Here is an 18,266-nt window from a genome sequence, read left to right as displayed (position 1 = left end):
CACACTTTCAGTTTTTTAGATAGGATTGGAAGCTTAGACTGAGAGAGCTTGGGACAAAAATTTTATTTTTGTTCTGAACACTGCTGTAAGGCTGTTTTAAAATGAGCACAGATATGAGACAGAGGGCTAAATCTTCCTACTCAAACTATTCTGAGTTTCAAGAAAAAGGGAAATGCGGAAACAAGCCTGAAAAGGGAAACCCAACCATGGCCCACGTTCTGGCATGCTGCCAAGAAGAGTCCCCGCAGACAGCTCAACGCATGAGAACTCTGTTCTTTTCCAGGTTAGCTAGACTCCCATCAGGGAAATTGGACATGCTTTTACATACTTCCAAGACCGGGTGTCTCCTACAAACGCATGAGCTATGTGATCTTCTCTGCCCAATTCAGAAAGCTTTGTTGTTCTTGACAGCCACCTTAAGGACACCAGGATGCCAGTTTCTTTTAGGGATTTGCTGTAGAATCTGGAGGCTCTGTCACATGAAACACTCCTTTAGACTGTGGGCTTATTCTCTGCAAAGGCTGTAAAATATTGCTGATACTATGAAAAAAATCATTTGGGCCGCAGAAAAGAGTTGCCAGACAGGACAAGAATCAGTGAGAAAAGGTCATTAATGGTGTCACCATTCGGCACTACCAAAGGACAGCAGTGGCCAACAGGTCATGCCCCAAGGAGATTCCAGAAATTTTGTTCTGTAGAAAATATATTATTTTCTTATTTCAAAGGCATTATTGCTATTCTAATTTGATCATGTACAAATTTAATGACAGTCTCCCCCCACCCTCAACCCCAACAAAATTTGAGTTAGGCACTTCATTGCAAGAAGTTCACCTGATGATTATTAAACTTCAGTGTTCTGCAGTCAAATAGGGGCAAAATTCACCCTTCCGTAAAGATGAACGGATCAGGTCTGAAATTTCAAGTGACACTAACAGGAAGCAGGGATCCAAACAAAGCACTTAGTAGACAGATTTTAGTTAGGGAAACCCTAACTAGCAGCAATATGGATCGCGTCGCAACTGGCTGCAGCCACTGAATCCGTCCCGTAGCTCCCAGATGCCCAGTCCTTCCAAAGTCACAGCTACTCACGAGCTCTCATCTACTTGTGAGCTGCCCAGCTGGAGGCCGGCTGACGTCCACAGGCACACATTCGCAACAGAGAGCGCCCACAAGATGGCAGCCAGAAGAAGGATTCAATGAGAACATAGGGTTGACCGTGGCGATCCAGGACAGGGCTCAGCCATCTCTCTGCACTCCACCAGCCTCTTTTATCCCTTCTATTCTCCCAAGTCTGGTCCTCCCCAAGCCACCTTGATCCCTCCTTTTCCCCACTCTTGGTCCTCCCCTAAATGTCCCATAATAAGTCTCATGCATTTCCCAAATCCCCTTATAAGATCCTGTAATACGTTCGACACGATCCCCAAACAGTCTTCGCCCTGCATGCCGTAATGAGTGCTCTGCCCTTGAAGGCAATAATCCTCCCCAGTTTGCATGGCTTTCTGGGAGGAGTGTTTCTTTGGGTGCCTCCTCTTGGTGGCTTTCACAGCAGGGACTACAGGCTAGCTGATCTCCCTTGATGGTTTTAGGAGTAGCCGGTTCGACGTGCCCAGTTTTTACTGATTCACTCACATGTCCCCTCGTTCCTCCGCTCCTCAGAGAGCCCGTGTTTAGCGTGATTGGGCATCAGTCACATAACCCGATACAAGACTGAAAGACCAGACTGGCAAGGACCATTTTCAGAGTCCAAGTTCTAAACAGCATTTCGTGAAATTATCAGGGCTATGTATTTTTTTATCTTGAAAAAAATGCGTTCCCCCCACCCCAAAAAACCACTAAAGACGTAGAGCAAGCAATTATCCAAAGGTCACTGTTAATATAAGGAAAAAGCTCAAATACAGTTTATTTGCGAGTAAAACTGGTTGAGTGCACATCTGATCTGTTCTGTGAAGCACATAGCAAAAAACCACCCGCAATCCAATGTTGCAGATACTAACCAGAGGTGAAGAAGAAAGAAAAGCAGATAGCAAACCCATAGCGTGGGTTCAACCCTGTTCCTCAGTTAAGTTGCTTTTTTTATTGCAAGTCAATCTATTTTCTGTAGGCCAGTAGTAATCACTTAAGAGCAGTGAATGTCCTCAAAAAAACCCACAAATGCTTACACTCATTCTACAGTACTTTTAGGGTGTTTTCCATATGTAGCAGTAAACAAGACCAGCAAATCCTACCTTATTAAGCACTTGTAAAACAAACATACATGTCAGGAATTACAGGGTAACGTAAATTCACACAAAGAGGAACATCAGATCTGCCAGGCCTGCTTCACGCCCCAAGCAGAAGTTCCTCGAGGCAAATATACACAGTAGCAACAATTTCTGTGGGATTTTCACGGCCCCACGCAACGGTTGCCGACCTGCCGAGTCAAGTGACACAATCTCTTTGGAAGGGAAAGCGAGATAGGCATGAGGGACAATTTCCAGCCTTTGGTTGCACTTCGCAGCTCCTCTCAGCTGGCCACCTCGATAGACTGGCTGTTTGCAGGAACATTCAGCCTCCCACTAACAGACACGTTCCTCCTCCCCCCAAACCATTATACCCTGTACGCCAGCACGAACTTCTCTGAGAATCACCCACAAAACATTCAACATCTGGTATGCATCAAAACCATTCCCCTTTTCGGCATGACCTGTGCAATCAAATATGACTTTGTTGATTATTCTTAACAAACGTTCTTAACTAGTTTTGTAGAGAGAACATTCATCGGATTTTTTTTTACTGGCTTGGCCAAATCTTCTACTACAGGAGAAGAGCAGCCTTTCACCAAAGAGGTGGGTGGCTTCCCTAGAATTATCAGCACCTTCAACATTCATCACTTTTTCTTATTTATTTTTTATTCCTCCATGCCTAGTCTCAGTCAATCTCAACTGGATTTAATCTGTAATCCTGGTGCTTCTGCACTTGGAGAACAAACTTGAAATTAGCACTAGCTGGAATACAGCTCTCTTAACACATAGGAAAATTAAAAATTAATACCGCTGAAATAAATGCCCTTGGTATGCAGCAACAAGACCTCACAAGAAGAGGGTGATTTTTTTCCATCTCAACATAACAGAAAGGCACTACCCAAGGCATCTAGCTCTAAAGGGAAAAGTCCTCGTGTCTCGCCTCAGACCTGCTCAGGTCCCTCTACGATTTCCATGCTGGTCTCCCTGTCTGAGATGAGGACCATAACCACCAGCCTACTGGCTGCTTGGAAAGAGGGCAATTGCCCTCCTTCCCTTTACCAACGTTTTCATTAACGGTGTCTTTCCACAAGATGTTTCAAACTTGATAGGTTTCTCTTCTACCAGAGAAAAATAAAACAAAACAGAAAACCCCAACCAGCTCTTAAGTGTTAAAAGCAGCTCTACTATGAAAATTGTGGCAAACTATGAACGTTTCACTCTCCTCCCCTCCAATGAGACCCTCGCTATTGTTTCTAACAAAACCAAAATACCTTCCAAACACAACCAACTTGATATTCGAGTCTAGCAAACTGAGTTGGGCAGGAAGAGGAGGATTCAATAGCATTACACTGCCTCCCAGCAGCGCCTCCTGAGCTGCCAGCGGTGGCCAGCGGGTCACAGCTCTCTCTGGTCGCAAGAGATCAGAAGTTCCCCTGGACTGAAGGCAAAGAAAGCATCCTAGTTTTAATACAAACGCGCCATCAGCCTTCATGGTCAGTGTTGTTTTAGTCCAAACATAAAACTCTCGTTAGTTACTGTATTCACTTTATTAGTGTTTGCTATTAAATTCTACGGGGGGAAGGAAAGGGGACGTATGTGAGAAACGGACCTGTAAAGATATTTATTCACCCACATGAAATGCCTTGACAATGAAGAAGTTGGAATTATATGAAACACAAGCTAGCTGACGTTCTCTTTTACTTAGTTCTCAATACACTGATTCTTAATATATTTTGCTTTTTTCAACATATTGAATGAACATCCATTCTATTCAGACCTCTGTATTGTGACTGATTACTGCGGCATCAGCCCAGGAAGCCGTGGGTCAAATTCCATTGACGTAAACTCCTATTTGTGTCAGTACAAGTCCTTAATTTCCATCAGAATAAAACCTATCTTCTTGGGTATTTAAATTAAGAAGCACTGAGCTGCTTTGACTAAAACGGAGAACTAAGCCCATTCTGACCATCCTATATTTCAACAGCTTTAAGGATACAAAAGCTGGCCGTGTACTGAGCAGTTTCATTGTACGCCATGCGTATCTTTGACAGATATAGTCACCCAGAGAGGCAGGACAAGCTTTTGAGAAATGTATTTTCTGATGGCAAAGGAGTCAAGAATTTAGAGAAGAAGTCCCGTCGGCTGCCAGCTTTGCCCTGGCTGCCTGGCGCTGTGCTCCGCAGAGGAAGGCCAGGGCACCGCCACAGAAATTAATTCAGTACCTTCCACGTTTTCCAGCATAACTCAAGCTCACCACAGGGCTCTGCGCAGACAGAAAGAACAGTTCCCCCCTCTTCACGTAGCTCATCAGAAGTTTGAGGATTATTAAAATCAAAATTTTTATCATCCACATAAAAACTGTTCTTTGGATATTTCATTCGATAAATCAGAAAAAAGGAAGGCATCTTGGGAAGTGATTTCCCCCCCCCCCCCCACTTGACTGTTACGAAATATTAATTTGAGACTGGGCACCAGGCCCAAACATCCATGTTCTTTGGAGTTGCAACTTCTCCTTGCCATGTAGCACGCACATGCAAATGTGCAGAGATGAATATTCAGAATTTACTCCATCTGTAAACATTGAGCAAAATACACATCAGACTAGTATGATTAAAAACCTATTTTTGTAAGTCTGTCACGAGGAAGCACTTGGCACTTCTATTCCTAGCATCAGCTGCCTCTCCAGAACATTTCTGCACGTTTGCACGATGGGCTCTATACGCAGTTCAGCCTTTCTGCAACTCCAGCGTTAACCAAAGCAGTCGCTCCCTGCCATCACGGCTGCGTAATTCTCGATTCAGAACCAATGTCTCCTGGCGACATTACGCTGACTTCACTGTCTTCATTCTGTATGCCGGACAGGGAAGTAAAACTGCATTATACTGGACAAAGGTTTTTTTGCCACCAAATAAATTCGTCCTACCAAGGTGAAACAGCCAGCGTGGTTCGCTAGCTGACGGAGGTTGGATAAGCACCCTGCGGAAAAGGTCGCGTGCGCAGGGCTTCAACCGACTAGACCCATCCACTTCCATCGCATTTTCCTAAGCGTCTTAACACTCTCAGAGTGCTCGTAGTTCCGCAAACTAAGTTCCTGTTCCACAGGAAATTTTGCCATTTAATTTCATTTAGAAGGAAAGAGTTAAAATTACTACTTATTACTAATAATTACTTTTAGATAAGCATCTAAACTTGGTTTTAAATGTGCCTGTAATTAACTGCGTTTGACAATTCTGAATGTCTCCATTTGCTTTATGACAGATGTTAACTTAAATAAATAACACGTAACATAAAAAATATACCCCATAATGCTTGAAATAAAGTTAGGTTCTTAAATGAAGTAGGTTTGGGGCTTTTCTTAAAGAAAAAAAAAATATTTCAACACAATTTCTAATAGTGAAAATCTACAAAACACTTCAAAATTTTCTATTAAAAAAGTTACTAACAAGGCATTTTAAGAAAAGAATAACAGAATCACAGAATCGTTTAGGTTGGATGGGACCTCTGGAGATCATCTAGTCCAACCTCCCTGCTCAAGCAGGGTCACCTAGAGCATATTGCCCAGGATCACATCCAGACGGCTTTTGAATATCTCCAGCGAAGGAGACTCCACTACCTCTCTGGGCAACCTGTTCCAATGCTCTGTCACCCTCACAGTGAAGAAGTTTTTCCTCAGGTTCAGATGGAACTTCCTGTGGTTCATACTTCCTTTTACTCAACTCTAATTTTAAATGTCTCAGTAGATCAAGCTACTGCAGAGAAACACCCCTGGGCTGTAATGTGAAAGTCTTGTATTGTTAAGACAAAGCAACTCAATTCAGGATCGTCCATGATAATACTGGAGAAAAAGCCCTGTACCCGACTTCTTAACTTTCAAGCTCCCACCATCTGTGATCTTGAGGGCATTTATGGGTTTGAAGTTGTAATACATCCTATGCTAATTAATTTTGTCATAAGTGGGTCACTGCTGCAGACCATCCACAGTGAGGACACCCAGCACACGTCCTTCTTTTCTCCTGCTTTCCGTCCGGCAATATGGAATCCACCTGGAAGCACACCAAGGGTGGTGGATCTCTTCTTCAAGCTGCCAAAAAATATTTTCTTCCGCTTCTAGCCTGGATAGAAGCTCCCTGCAGCCACGGAGATTGCACGCTCCCCAGCACGCCTTAGGGAGGCTTTCCTAACACGAATAGCAGTGTCAGACATGTGGGCAACCAGAGCGGGAAAGATAACATGGCAGGAGACAATCTCCCCCTTCAGCAAATAGGTAATCCCTAACCAAGGGTGGTCTTCTCCAGTGAGCGCACCAACCCCTTGTGCCAACCGTCCTCCCCAAGATGCAAGGACCCGTTTGAATAAGCCTGATTTAAAAAACACTTTTTTTTTTTATGTCTTGGCAGGTAAGATTGCCATCTAGACCAGAAGCAGCTTCTTGCTTCTTGGTTGATTATTTTGTTCTATCCCAATGTAATGTTCTCTAACTACAGCGTAAGAGATTATTTAAAAACGTGGCACTTGTCAGCAGATCCTCCAGAGAGCACTGTCTTGATATAGCTTCAAATAAATCAACCTAACCTTAAGACATTTAGTTATAACCTACAGGGAGAGGAAAATCTACTCCTTGGACACTACGCTTTTGTTCTGCAGCATTGCACCAAACACAGAATTTGAAGAACATATACTCTGCTGCACACATTTCACTGCAGGCACCCTTCCAGCACTCACAGACTCGTATCTCAAATGCACCAGTGCCAGCTTCAGGCCAACGCGCCACTTACAGGATGCGAAGAAAAGGAAGTCAAACCTGGATTTCAGCATCTGCACTGTTCACTTGGACATCAAAGCCAAAGAGTTTATCCAGTTGTGCTTTGCGACAGCCTCACCCGTTCTGCTGGGGATTTTTCCAACCCCCTTTTGAACTTTCCCAATCTTCACAAATGGCATTGCCTCTACCTTACCTACTGTCCACATGTCACATCTTAGCCAGGACTCTGGGGGCTCCCTCCTGGTGGTGGGGGGTGTCCCCGCGCCAAGCAGGAAGCCTGCCTGGCACGTCTCTGCACTACAGCTTCAGGCTGGTGCTTCAGGAACAGCTTCAGGGCAAAACAGCAACTCCATCCGCAGCAGCACCCAACAACGTGAACATGGTCACCCAAAAAGGCGCTTAAAAATTTTGCTAAGAGTTCTAACAGTTTTTCTTAAGGACCATTTTTCTTTGACATACCATAATTTGAAGAGAAAGTTACTATTTCTCCTCTGAAGGAAATCCACTTAGGCTTCAATATATTCTCTGAAAGATTAATAAGCAGATTCATCGTGTGTATGTTCTGGAAGACCCACCTCAGAGCATGGAAAGGGACACAGAGGAGAAAAGCTGCAAACCTGATTTTCTTCTTCCATTTGTAGTCTGTTAATTAAAAATTGGGAAAATGGTAATTAACTGAAATCTAAACTGCTTTTGAAAAAAAAATTTCTGGCTGGGGACAAACTGAAGTCTGTGGAAAAACGGTTTCAACTCAGAAACTCCTTTTCATTTCAAGTTGTTTAGATATATATTAATAACAAAAATTGAGCAAGCTAAAATTGTGGTGAACCTAATTTAACAACATGGCTTCCTAAGCATATTTTTATCCTCTCAGAATTTGGGAAAGAATATTTAAAGAAAAATGTTCAAACTTCTAAATGTCAAACTTTACGGATTTCTAATCGTTAAAAGAAAAAAATCTCCTAATCAAATATACTACCTACTAGATTTTCTGATAATGCATTCCCTCATTAGTGGAGAGAGTCGCTGAAAGGAGGACATCTCCATACTTATATAAATTGCTAATGGGAATATCATCAAGGAAAAGTTATGCTCACACCGAGAGAAAAGGCAGTTCCAGAAAATAAGATTTTATTTCCCTTGACACACTATTAGTTAAAAGCGCAACAAACAAAAATGTTGTATAAATAGCATCAGCTCTGGGAAGAGCAGGATATAAAGCACAGCGCACATATTGTACCAGCAGCTGGTCAGCAAGAGATTCATTCCCTCTGCAGCAAAACAAGTCACCGCCACTACTACTCATTTAAGCTAAAAAAAAAAGAAAAAAAAGAAAAAAAAGAAAAAAAAATCAGTGATAGCCCTGAGAGCCAACTCATGGATGACTATATCAGAGGCACACCAGGCATATACAGCAACTACTACTTACTCAAATCGGCAAACCTTGAGCCTATTTGGCTTCACGAGCAAGCTCCACGCTCCCCACCACCAGCGTGATTAGACCTTCAGCATCTCCCCCTTCTTTATTTGACAGGCTCTGAGGTCTAGAAACTTCAACACCTGATACAAATGCAATACTCAAATAAAATGCAATGCTGCTCCAAGAGCCTAGCCATGGCCTAATATACCCAAAGGTGCCAAAAAACTCACAAACCGACACCAGTCACCTTGAAAGGGGCCTGAGATAGGTGGACAGTAAGCACGTTTCACATGCCATCACCAAAAAATACCCTTTCTCATTCCCAAACACTCCACAGACATTAATTTGCTGACAAATAAAGAAGTAAATAAATAATTGCATGGCGAGTTCTGGTGAAGACAGCCTGGATAGCCAGGCAAAGGCTGCTCCGTGGGAGGACAGGCTGCCGGTATACCCGGCTTCCTGTGAGATTCGCTTCTACGAGATGAAAAAACACTCACTGCAGTAGATTCCTGCCGGAAATCAGAGTGAGTATGTAAAGACTGTTTTGGAAACGCATTATTTCTAGCTCCGTCTATCCTCCCAAAGAAATCACAAAGGCCGTTAACGGAAAGACTTCCTAATATAAACCTAGAAGAGGTTGGTCTTTGAAATTCTTCAGCTATATGGTTTAAATAGAAATACAAAGTTCTGCAATACTAACAGAAAGCCTCCTGCAGCCTTAGGAAAAAAAAAAAAAGAAAAAAAAAGGAACATCAGAAAAACCTCCTTTTCCCAGATTCCCTTTTCTTCTTAAGCTCCTGAGCCATGGATACTTGATCAGAATATCCAAGAAAAAAAAATGTAGCTACTGGAAGAAAAAACACCATAAAACACCAAAAAACCTGTCTATACACGTACTGGGTAAATCTGTCCCAACTCGCCCAAAGCACAGAGAACCCACCAAATCCCTGCCACCTGCTGCACTTTCCATAACCAGGACAACAAGACCTGCCAGGTGCCACACTGGTTTTACCCCAATTAGAGCAATTTTAACCATACCTCCAAGAAAGAATCTTTCCCCGGTGTTTCTGCCTGTTTTGTTTGTTTTTAATCACAGAGGCTTCTGCACAGTTGATGAAGAACTAAATTCTAGTTGTCCCTGTACCCGCCAACCCCCCCCCCCAAAAAAAAAGCCCCAAATGGAAAATTCCCAAAGTGAAATGCAGACAGAATTAAATTTTCGAGTGCATTATCAGAAAGCAGCCTCACAAATACTTTATGAGAAACAGACAGGATGGAGGAATGATAAGATTAAAAAAAAAAGCATCCAGTAATACCAGCATCACGCTATACTTTGTCTGCAATCATCTGCCAAAAAAGCAGAGCCTCGCAGCTGCCAAGTAAATGGCCCACAATGAGCCAAACATTTTTTTTTTCTCAAAAGCAAACAACCCACTGGAGTTATACCAGGATGAAACAGAGGCTGGCTTTTCTATTCAAAAATCAGGCCTACCGAATAATTTTCATACAGGTGCAGTGAGCGTACAACACACAACAAGTACAGCATTAGTCTGAAAGGACTGATCTTTCATCGTTTTCTTTCTTAAAAACGCCCAGAGAACCAGCCAGACGCTCCCCGGCGCCTATTCCAATGTACGCTCCTACTGATTTCTTTCAACTCCATGGTTAAGAAGGTCAATTTATGAACAAATTACTCACGACTGACACACGGCCCCACAGAGGAGTCATTGGCACTTCATCTTTCAAATCCTTTTTGGCTCACAAGGGGCCCACGACGAGCGTTCACCCAAGTGCAACGAGCAAAACATTCCTCGACGCAAAAATTACTCAGCTATCACTTTTTAAACACAAGGGCAAACATCAGACGTTTCCTAAGCGTTAGAAACCATTCCCTCCATCTCAAGGATTATTCAGAATAAAGTCACAAGCATGCTCTAAGCTACCCATAGCCATCAGTATTTTCTAATTGCATACGCACAGCTTTTGGGGGTCCTTTTTCCAAATAGCATCCTCCGCGATCACAGGTCATAGTTAACGAGGGGAAGATCAACACCGAAACCCTTTCCTTCCAGCCTAAGTGTTAGCTCCACCTAAAAACTCCACCTTAAACTCTCTCATAACATATGCACACAGAAAAGGCGTATGTATATTTGGGAGGGCAAGGGAGAAGAGTGACTAATTCTGTCATTTCTCAGTACTAATCAATATGAAAAACAAATACATTACCAAAAAAAAGAAAAAGAAAAAAAGGCAAAAAAGGCAGAGACCCCACCCAATTGTTTCCAAAAGCTATTATTAAAAAATTACCCCGGTGCTTTTTTTTCCATTAGGCCAAACAGATGGTAACGGGTTAATTATAATGCAAGGGATCACATAAATTTCCTCCTATTTCACCATTTCAAAAACCTGCTTGGTAAGCATAAGGACTATTTCTGAGTTGACCATGCTGTGGTAGGCCTGTATTTAACATGTAATCCTGTCCATCACGCTTGGATGACTACACAAATGTAACTGTGCTGCTGACTAGAAAATACTGATAATTTAGAAGACACCTGCAAAGTATACAAACCAGAAATGGATTTTGCCAAAGGCAGCAGGACCCCACTACTATCAAATAATCCAAATGATAAATACTCTAATCCTTTGTTCACACTTCAAAAAGGAAGAGAAAACAAGCGCAGACATTAACAGCCTTTACAGGAATGTTGTTAAGAAGGAAGAAAGCCTGGCTTATTGAACAAGATCTCATATAACATAAGAGTCATACAATCACCTGCAAAGGAACCCAAAAGCTCTGCAAGGACTAAACGTGTCCAAGCAACTACCTCCCCGTAAATTGTGGGGTAGTGGGGTACCAGGACCGCGGGTCACAAGCGCAACATCACTTCGCGCTCTACCAACATGCTCCAACTTGCCATAAATTCAAAGAGAGACTTTGAACAGCTCTTTGCTGACTTGCTGTTCAAACCCTCTAAGTCTCTCATGCTCATTTGAAGGCAAGCGAAACCTACCGTTCATTATGTTACTTATCTGCCTGTGTGTCAGGAAAAAAAAAACAAATGCTATGAAAATTTATGAGTTAATATAGTTATCTGAAAGACATGAACTGGGTTAGACTTCCCTTTTAACTGCAGCAACAAGATATCATTATCCATACTTCATCTGACCCTGACCTTATCAAAATCATGTTTTGAATCCAAAACTCATCACATATCTTCTGTAAAACTCCTTTGACAAAATCCAGCCTTTGCAATGAAGCACATGACTGTTACACCATTTTTCATTACCATATTTCTCCAGATCTCTATTTAAATTTAGGAACCCTGATATGCTGCTGAAGACTCCAAACTGGATGATTACATCTAAAAGACCTGAACATTTGCCAACCACTCATATTTTTTATAACACTGTGCTTCTTCCTGCATACATGAATCAATATGTGCAAGGAACAGTTACCGACAGAATAAAGAGCAAGAGGGTGGGGGGGTGGAAAGTCAACTCCACATCTCAGAAAGCCTGTCTGCATAGTTGGGTCCAGGTCCTCAGATGGTGTGAAATAGCATTGCTCCACTGACAGAAAGGGAGTCATGCTGTTTTACAATTAGTTAGTGCAAAAATTGGCCAGTAGAGCTCAATTTTGTTATTACGGATCCATTTTAATGTCCTTTCCAAAATAATTTTGGAAGCAGTAGGGGAATACAGGGCTGAACATGATCAGCCAGGGGCCATCCTTAGCTCTCTAATCGATCCTCAAATCAAAAGCAAACCTGTCTTTTGGAGCATCTTCATAAAGAAGTATGTATTGTGAAGTCTGAACCAGGATTAAGACTTGGAGGATTTCTGCTTTGTACTGCCTACAGGTTAAGGGCTGCATCTACAGTAGAGGAAAAAATAGATGGAAAAAAACAGGCATATCAGTTCAGGAACGGGTCAAAAAGCAGCGAGCAGAACTGTCAGATCTTCGTCTCTGAAGTAACTTCTGAAATGCAGGAGAAAAATTTAGTTCCAAAGTGGAACCATTTTTTTAGGAAAAAAAAGAAAAAAAGAGGGAGAGGGAATTTTGAGGATTACCAAAACCTATCGCACAGAAAATGTCTACCTGAAGTATACGATGGCAGCCAATACCTTTCTTTGTGCTCTTGCCTGAGGAGGAACTGGAAGCTAGAAGCTCTGGAAGTTACAGCCAAGCTAAGAGCGCCAGAGTTTGAGAGCCTGAGCTCCTGCTCCACGGCAAGGAGACAGCAGTCCCGGCAATACAGAAGAGACAACCAGTACTGGAAGTCTGATCCCAGACTCCTCCTCACCTGGGAAACATGGAGAGTACTAGAGAATGTGCGCGCTGCAAAGCAAAGAGCAGAGTTATTCATCAGCTTCACCTCAAGCCCATTTTCGATGGATACTGCTGGCTACTATACCTGCCCTAGTCACAATTTGGTCATCTTGTTTCAGAGCTAAGAGGAGGGGGATTTGTACAACCTGCTGACGGCCTGGATGGTGGGCTTTGCCCTGTCCTGTCAGCCCAACCTGTATCGCGACACCTGAGTGGGTCCAGCACCTGAGTGGGTCCAACCCCCAGGCTGTCCCTCAGCAGTAAGCTCCAGAGCAAAACCAAAGTCTGTGCATCCTGCTGCAGAACCAGCTGAGCCTGATGTACGTCTGTCAGCTCATTCAGCTCTTCTCAAACCTTTCTCTCTGATGTCTGCAGCCTGTCACAGCTACCAGAGCACCACTGCTAAACTGGATAGACACTTCAGTTTCAGCAAGTTACTACATCCCTGTATTAAATATACAACCTCAAATGCTGCCAGTTAATGCATCGCGGTGTTAGGTGAAGACAGCACATCCACTCAGACGAAAGCAGCTACTGCAGACCTATGTCCCCTCCAGCTCAGAGATCTGAGGCCTTGGATTAAAAGGGCACGAATGAAAAGTCTGTAATTCTGCCTTTCAGAGAACTTCGCAGCACAGAAAAGTGACAAAGCAGAGAGCACACTGCCACTGTGATCGCTGGGTTAACTAAACTATTTCTAAGCAGCACCAGGCAATTTCCCCTTTTCTTTAGGGCATGGAGAAGTAGCCCCACTACTAGCCAACGGAGCTAGCCGTCGTTTACGGAGCTGAGAGCACATTATTGTCCCATGGAGACGCTTTGGAAAGAGGAGGTCTCCCCACACTTGCACAGCAATCAATATTCAAGCCACAGAACCACCATTCCCACGTACAATTCTTATCACTCAAGAATGAATACCATTCCTCTAAAGCAGACAGTCCTTCTAATAGGTATGCCCTTCCAAAAAAAGGGACTTAATTTGAGTTATCGCTGTGCAATGGAAACTATTTCCCTGTCTGACTGTGGATAGTAGGAGCTAAACTCAGCGCCCAACAGTTTGCAAAAGCAATTGCTTGTTCAAGGCTGCCCAGTACAGATACCCAATTATAGATACTTCCAACGTGATTGAGAAAGAAAAGTAATGCTCCCAGCTCCTACTGGCTTCTTTCAGGGTGGCAGATGCTCAACAACACTCGAAAGCTGAAAGACAGCTACCAAGGGGAAGGTGATGAACAGTTTTCTACTTCTACTGCGCTTAAATTACAACAAGGAGATTTCAGTTAAAGAACAAGCTTCCTAGCAAAGCATTAGGGACGCTGGCAAGCTCATCGCTGAAGGTCTTCAAAAGGTTAGAAAAACACGGTTTAGACGTAGCTGATCCTGCTCGGGACAGGAGCAGGGACTGAATGATCTCCTGAAGTCCTGCATCCATTCTGCTACCTTATACAGGCCTCTTGTAAAACAAAGCCAGTCAGAAGCAACTTCGGCCACCCTGGCTGTGGTCTTACAGAGGAATACATCTTTTTAAGGTGAATAAAAAGCAAAGCTGGCGTTACAGTGGTTTAAGCTATTAGCTGGCTATACTCTTGACAGGTCCATATTGACATACGTCACTGGCTTTCCAAACTCTTTAGAGCAGCTTTTCAGTTCCTTTAATCCTGAACTTCCTTTAGGGTGACAAACTCACTCGCTTCTGGGCCCATGCAGGGGCTTTTCTAGAAGCCCTCGGGCTTTTCTATGGCTGTAAGAGCACCTTTCTGAGATCCGAAAGGAGCAGAGGCTGGCCCCCCTGCTTACACACTCAGCTGATGCCCCATACCGGGGAACGCAATACAGGTGCTCTGTAAGTGACGTTCAATTTACCTGTCACCAGACACCCTTCTGCAATCTCCAAAGCAATTTTCCTTTTGCTGTTGAAAAGGTAAGGAAGAGTTTTGGCATAATCGGAAAACTAAAGGCCTTTGCTCCATACCGCATCAGACAGGCTTGGAAAGCTCCTAGTGCTCTGACAGACAATCCCTGCGATAACAATGGTAAGCCACAACAGCAGCTGACACCTCCCTCAGTATGTTAAAGCAGATTTCTATTCCCTGTACCATTCTGTTTAAATAAAAAATGTACAACAGGGATCAAAATGGTTTGGCTTGTCAAATAATCTGATCCTATTTATCACGGCTCTTTAAGGACTGTCAATTGTAAAGAAGGTTTCTTGAGACAGAAAGTCATCAGTTCTAATACACCAGTGGCTTTTATACATTTAAATCGCTGCCTTTGAAAGAGTCAATTATTTCTTCTTTGCACGGCAGACAATCTTATGCGAACACTGAAGCAATCTGATTATTCCATGAAAGGTTTTAGGAATTTAGGATAAGTCTATTGTGCTGCTCAGACACACATCATTATCTCAGAAATTTTAACCGCTTAGAATAGCGGAGAGGAAAGTCAGTTCACTCGTCCCACGGAGGCTACGCTAGAGAGGAGACAAACCTTCTCGTGCCTCTTTCTCCACTCTGCAGGCAATGGTACGCGGGAGACCACAGCCACCGGCTGCCACGCAGCTGCCCATAAACCTCCTCAAGTTTGCTTCTCCTCTTGCTTTGCACCACGGGCTGGCTGTTTGCACAAGGACGTGGCAGGCAGAAACCGGAAAAACAAACTCTGAAATTTTCACATTAGCTGGCTCTTATCCTATCTCTCAAGAAATAGCCTTTCTGGCCTCACCCTGATTAATGCCAACTCAATCTGCTTCATGCCAATAGTGAAGTGAGTGGACACGGGAGTCATCAGGCGCAGACGAGCAAGTGAAAGGTATGGACAGCAAGCGTGTGGAGTGAATCAGGAGTTGCCACAAGCAAGATCAGCAACAAGTTTTATCACTCCACTGCCAGATCTTTCCTGAAACCTACCTCTGTACTAGGACAATCAGCAGATGTATGCTGATCTCCGGGAGTTCTTCAAGATGTAAAAGGAAACAGAAATCTTAAAGCTCCCTTTCTAACGTGAAATTTCAAGATTACGCGGTCCACTCTATTAATCACTCCAGAGAATTATTTGTTCCCTGATAAAGCTGCTGTATTTCAGACCACAGAAACTTTCCGTATTTCCATGCTGCCTGGTAATTTCAGAACGCCACATTAACTGGACTAGAAACGGGGGAATATTACAACGCTGAATACCCAGCTGCAAACAGACGGTCAAATTCTGATCTCAGCTGTCAAATCAAGGGTACCTTCAAGGTGGTAAATTCATTTAATTTGCTTTTATGCCAGGTAAGCGTGAAGAGATGGGGGGGGGGGCAGTACGTTAGGCTCCAGCTTTTCCCTAATGCCACCTGAATCACACCCAATCCTGCTGCCCGACACTACCGAACGTGGCTTCCCCATGCCATATTCCAACACACAAAATGCAGAACACGGCCTTTCTGCTGAAATCGCTCTCGGTTCTGTGCCTTGAGGAAAGAAAGAGCAAAATTAAAGCTTTTGTGGGAACCAGCACAACAATACATAATCTCCTCTGCCCTTCTCAGATCGAAGCGATCCCTGTCACAGGCTCATGAGAAATGAGCTTGGAAATTTCAGGCTGCGATGTATGAATAGTAAGGGGGGAAAAAAAAAAAAAAACCAGCTTTCACAAGGGGAAAATAAACCTCTAGCCGCTTCTCCGAAGGCGAAAATAAGCGCCATCCCACGGGGCGCCGCGGCTCCAAGCGCCCCGACACCCTTGTTGCGCAGAGCCAACCCGCCGGCGGGGCCTTCGGCAGCCGTCGCGCCGCCAACGGCCCAGCTCGAGCGCTTCACGCCCCGCCGCCGAAACCCACCCGGATTTGCGGAGAGGAGTTTTCCAGCCTGGGAAAACTGTTCCCCCTTGGAGTCAAAGCCTTGCCACAAGCACGGAGAGGGCAGTCACGCTCACTCTGGTGTGAACTAGCGTAACACCAGGACTCGAGCTTTAATTATTTTTTTTTTAATCCCCCCTCCCTACACACCTGCAAGTATGCAACTCATTTTACCCTTAGCAGTTCCTCCCCCCGCTTCATGCCCAGGGTGCAGAATTATTTTAAAGGATTTTTTTTTTTTTTTGGGGGGGGGGGGCGGGTTCAGGAGAGAGAAGATATTTCTCTGCCCTCCTTACACCCCCCCCCCCGGACACACTCACAAACACACCCCGAGCTTGGCTGGGCACTGAAGGACCCAACGTGTGTGTCCCCCCCCTCCCCGCTGTCGTGGACCTCCCGCTTTCCAAAAGCGGACGAACCCCCCCCTTCCCCTTCCCCAGGACGGTCCCGTTCTCCGCCGCTGCCCCGGACCGGACCGGACCGGACCGGACCGGACCGGGGCTCTGCCGGCAACCACCGGCGCGGCGGCACCGCATGCGCCCGCGCTTGGAAGAGAGAGAGAGACGCCTTCCTTCCCCCCCCTCCCCTCCATTTTCCCCGCCGCCACACAACTACCCGCCGCCCTCCCTCGCTGCTCCGGCCGCGCCGGTTCCCCTGAGGGAAGCGGCGGCGCCCGCCGAGGCGGGAAGGGGAGCTCCCCCCCCCCTCCAGCCGCCCAGCTCTTCCCTCACCTCAGAGCTGCTCGCCGGCGGCGCCGCGCGTACGGCCTGGCGGTGGGCGGCGGCCAAGAGCGCCGAGCGGCGCCGGGCACCTCCCTCTGCGGGAGCCGGGGCCGGGGCTGAGGCGTTGCGGCCGGTCGGCTCCGCTCCCTCCGGGGAATTTCCTCACACAAAAATGACCCCCCCGCCACCCACTTCACGAGACGGTCAAGAAAAACCGGTTGCTGAGGAAAAAGCAACCCACCCCTTCCTCCTCTCCCTCCCCCCCCCCAAAAAAAAAAGAGGCTTCCCGGTGGATCTGCTCCCCTCCTGGAAGTGCCCTTACTCCAGGGCTTTGGTGCCCCGAAATGGGGCCCGAGCCGTCGCCCGTGAGCCCGAAGCCGCACAGAGCGTGCCGAGTCCGGAGGGAAGCGGAAACCTCCCGCTGCCGGAGCCTCCCGGGCCTCCAGCCCCCGGCGCTGCTCTAAAGAGCTGAGGAAGGCCCGGCTTTCTTTTGGGGTGAAAAGCAATCGTTTTGGTTGAAGCCCTCCCGAGGAGGCTCGGGGGTGGACGCGAGCAGGGGCAGAGCCGGTCTCGGCTCGTGAGATGCCGGAGCTTTAGCACGTGTTGGGTGGCGATCAGCCATCTTCCAGGCTCGGTGTCCTACCGGCATCGCGGGCTCGCTGAGCAACCGTTCGACCCGTTGGTTTATTACTTATCGCCCTTCCGAAATCCTCAGGGGAGGAAGTTTAAAGGGCTTGTTTCCACAGCTTTGCTATCTTAACTCAATTTTTTTTTTTTTTTTTTTTTGCCTTTTAATCCCTCTCTCAGTTACCAAAATTAAATCGGAGCTGGCGATTGGGCCGGGTTGCGTGTCAAGCCCTGCCCGTGCGCCGATATTGCCGGGCGCCGATACTGCCGGGTAGAGCAGGGCGGCTGCAACAGTTCATCGAGTGCTAATCCACTCGCTGCTAATCCAATCGCTTCGTGTCACTG

The 18,266-nt window shown here is 45.4% G+C and overlaps 1 protein-coding gene across 3 annotated transcripts in view; it reads right to left on the bottom strand.

Moving 5' to 3' along the window:
* Nucleotides 1-18,266, bottom strand: part of LOC104138478 (ras-related protein Rab-27B) — a 56,822-nt gene that overhangs the window by 13,006 nt on the left and 25,550 nt on the right. Inside the window, exon 1 of one of the 3 annotated variants that reach the window (XM_068925696.1) lies at nt 17,304-17,403. The exons of 1 other annotated variant lie outside the window; for it this stretch is intronic. The gene's annotated coding sequence lies outside the window, so the exon portion shown is untranslated. Of the gene's footprint in view, nt 1-1,089; nt 1,202-17,303; nt 17,404-18,266 lie in introns of those variants that run through there. One more of the 3 variants, XM_068925695.1, reaches the window with a different exon arrangement.

The sequence above is a fragment of the Struthio camelus genome, chromosome W (assembly GCF_040807025.1).
Source record: "Struthio camelus isolate bStrCam1 chromosome W, bStrCam1.hap1, whole genome shotgun sequence".
NCBI lineage: Eukaryota > Metazoa > Chordata > Aves > Struthioniformes > Struthionidae > Struthio > Struthio camelus.
Note: the sequence above shows the minus strand (reverse complement) of the source record. Positions and strands in the feature narration are given on the sequence as shown.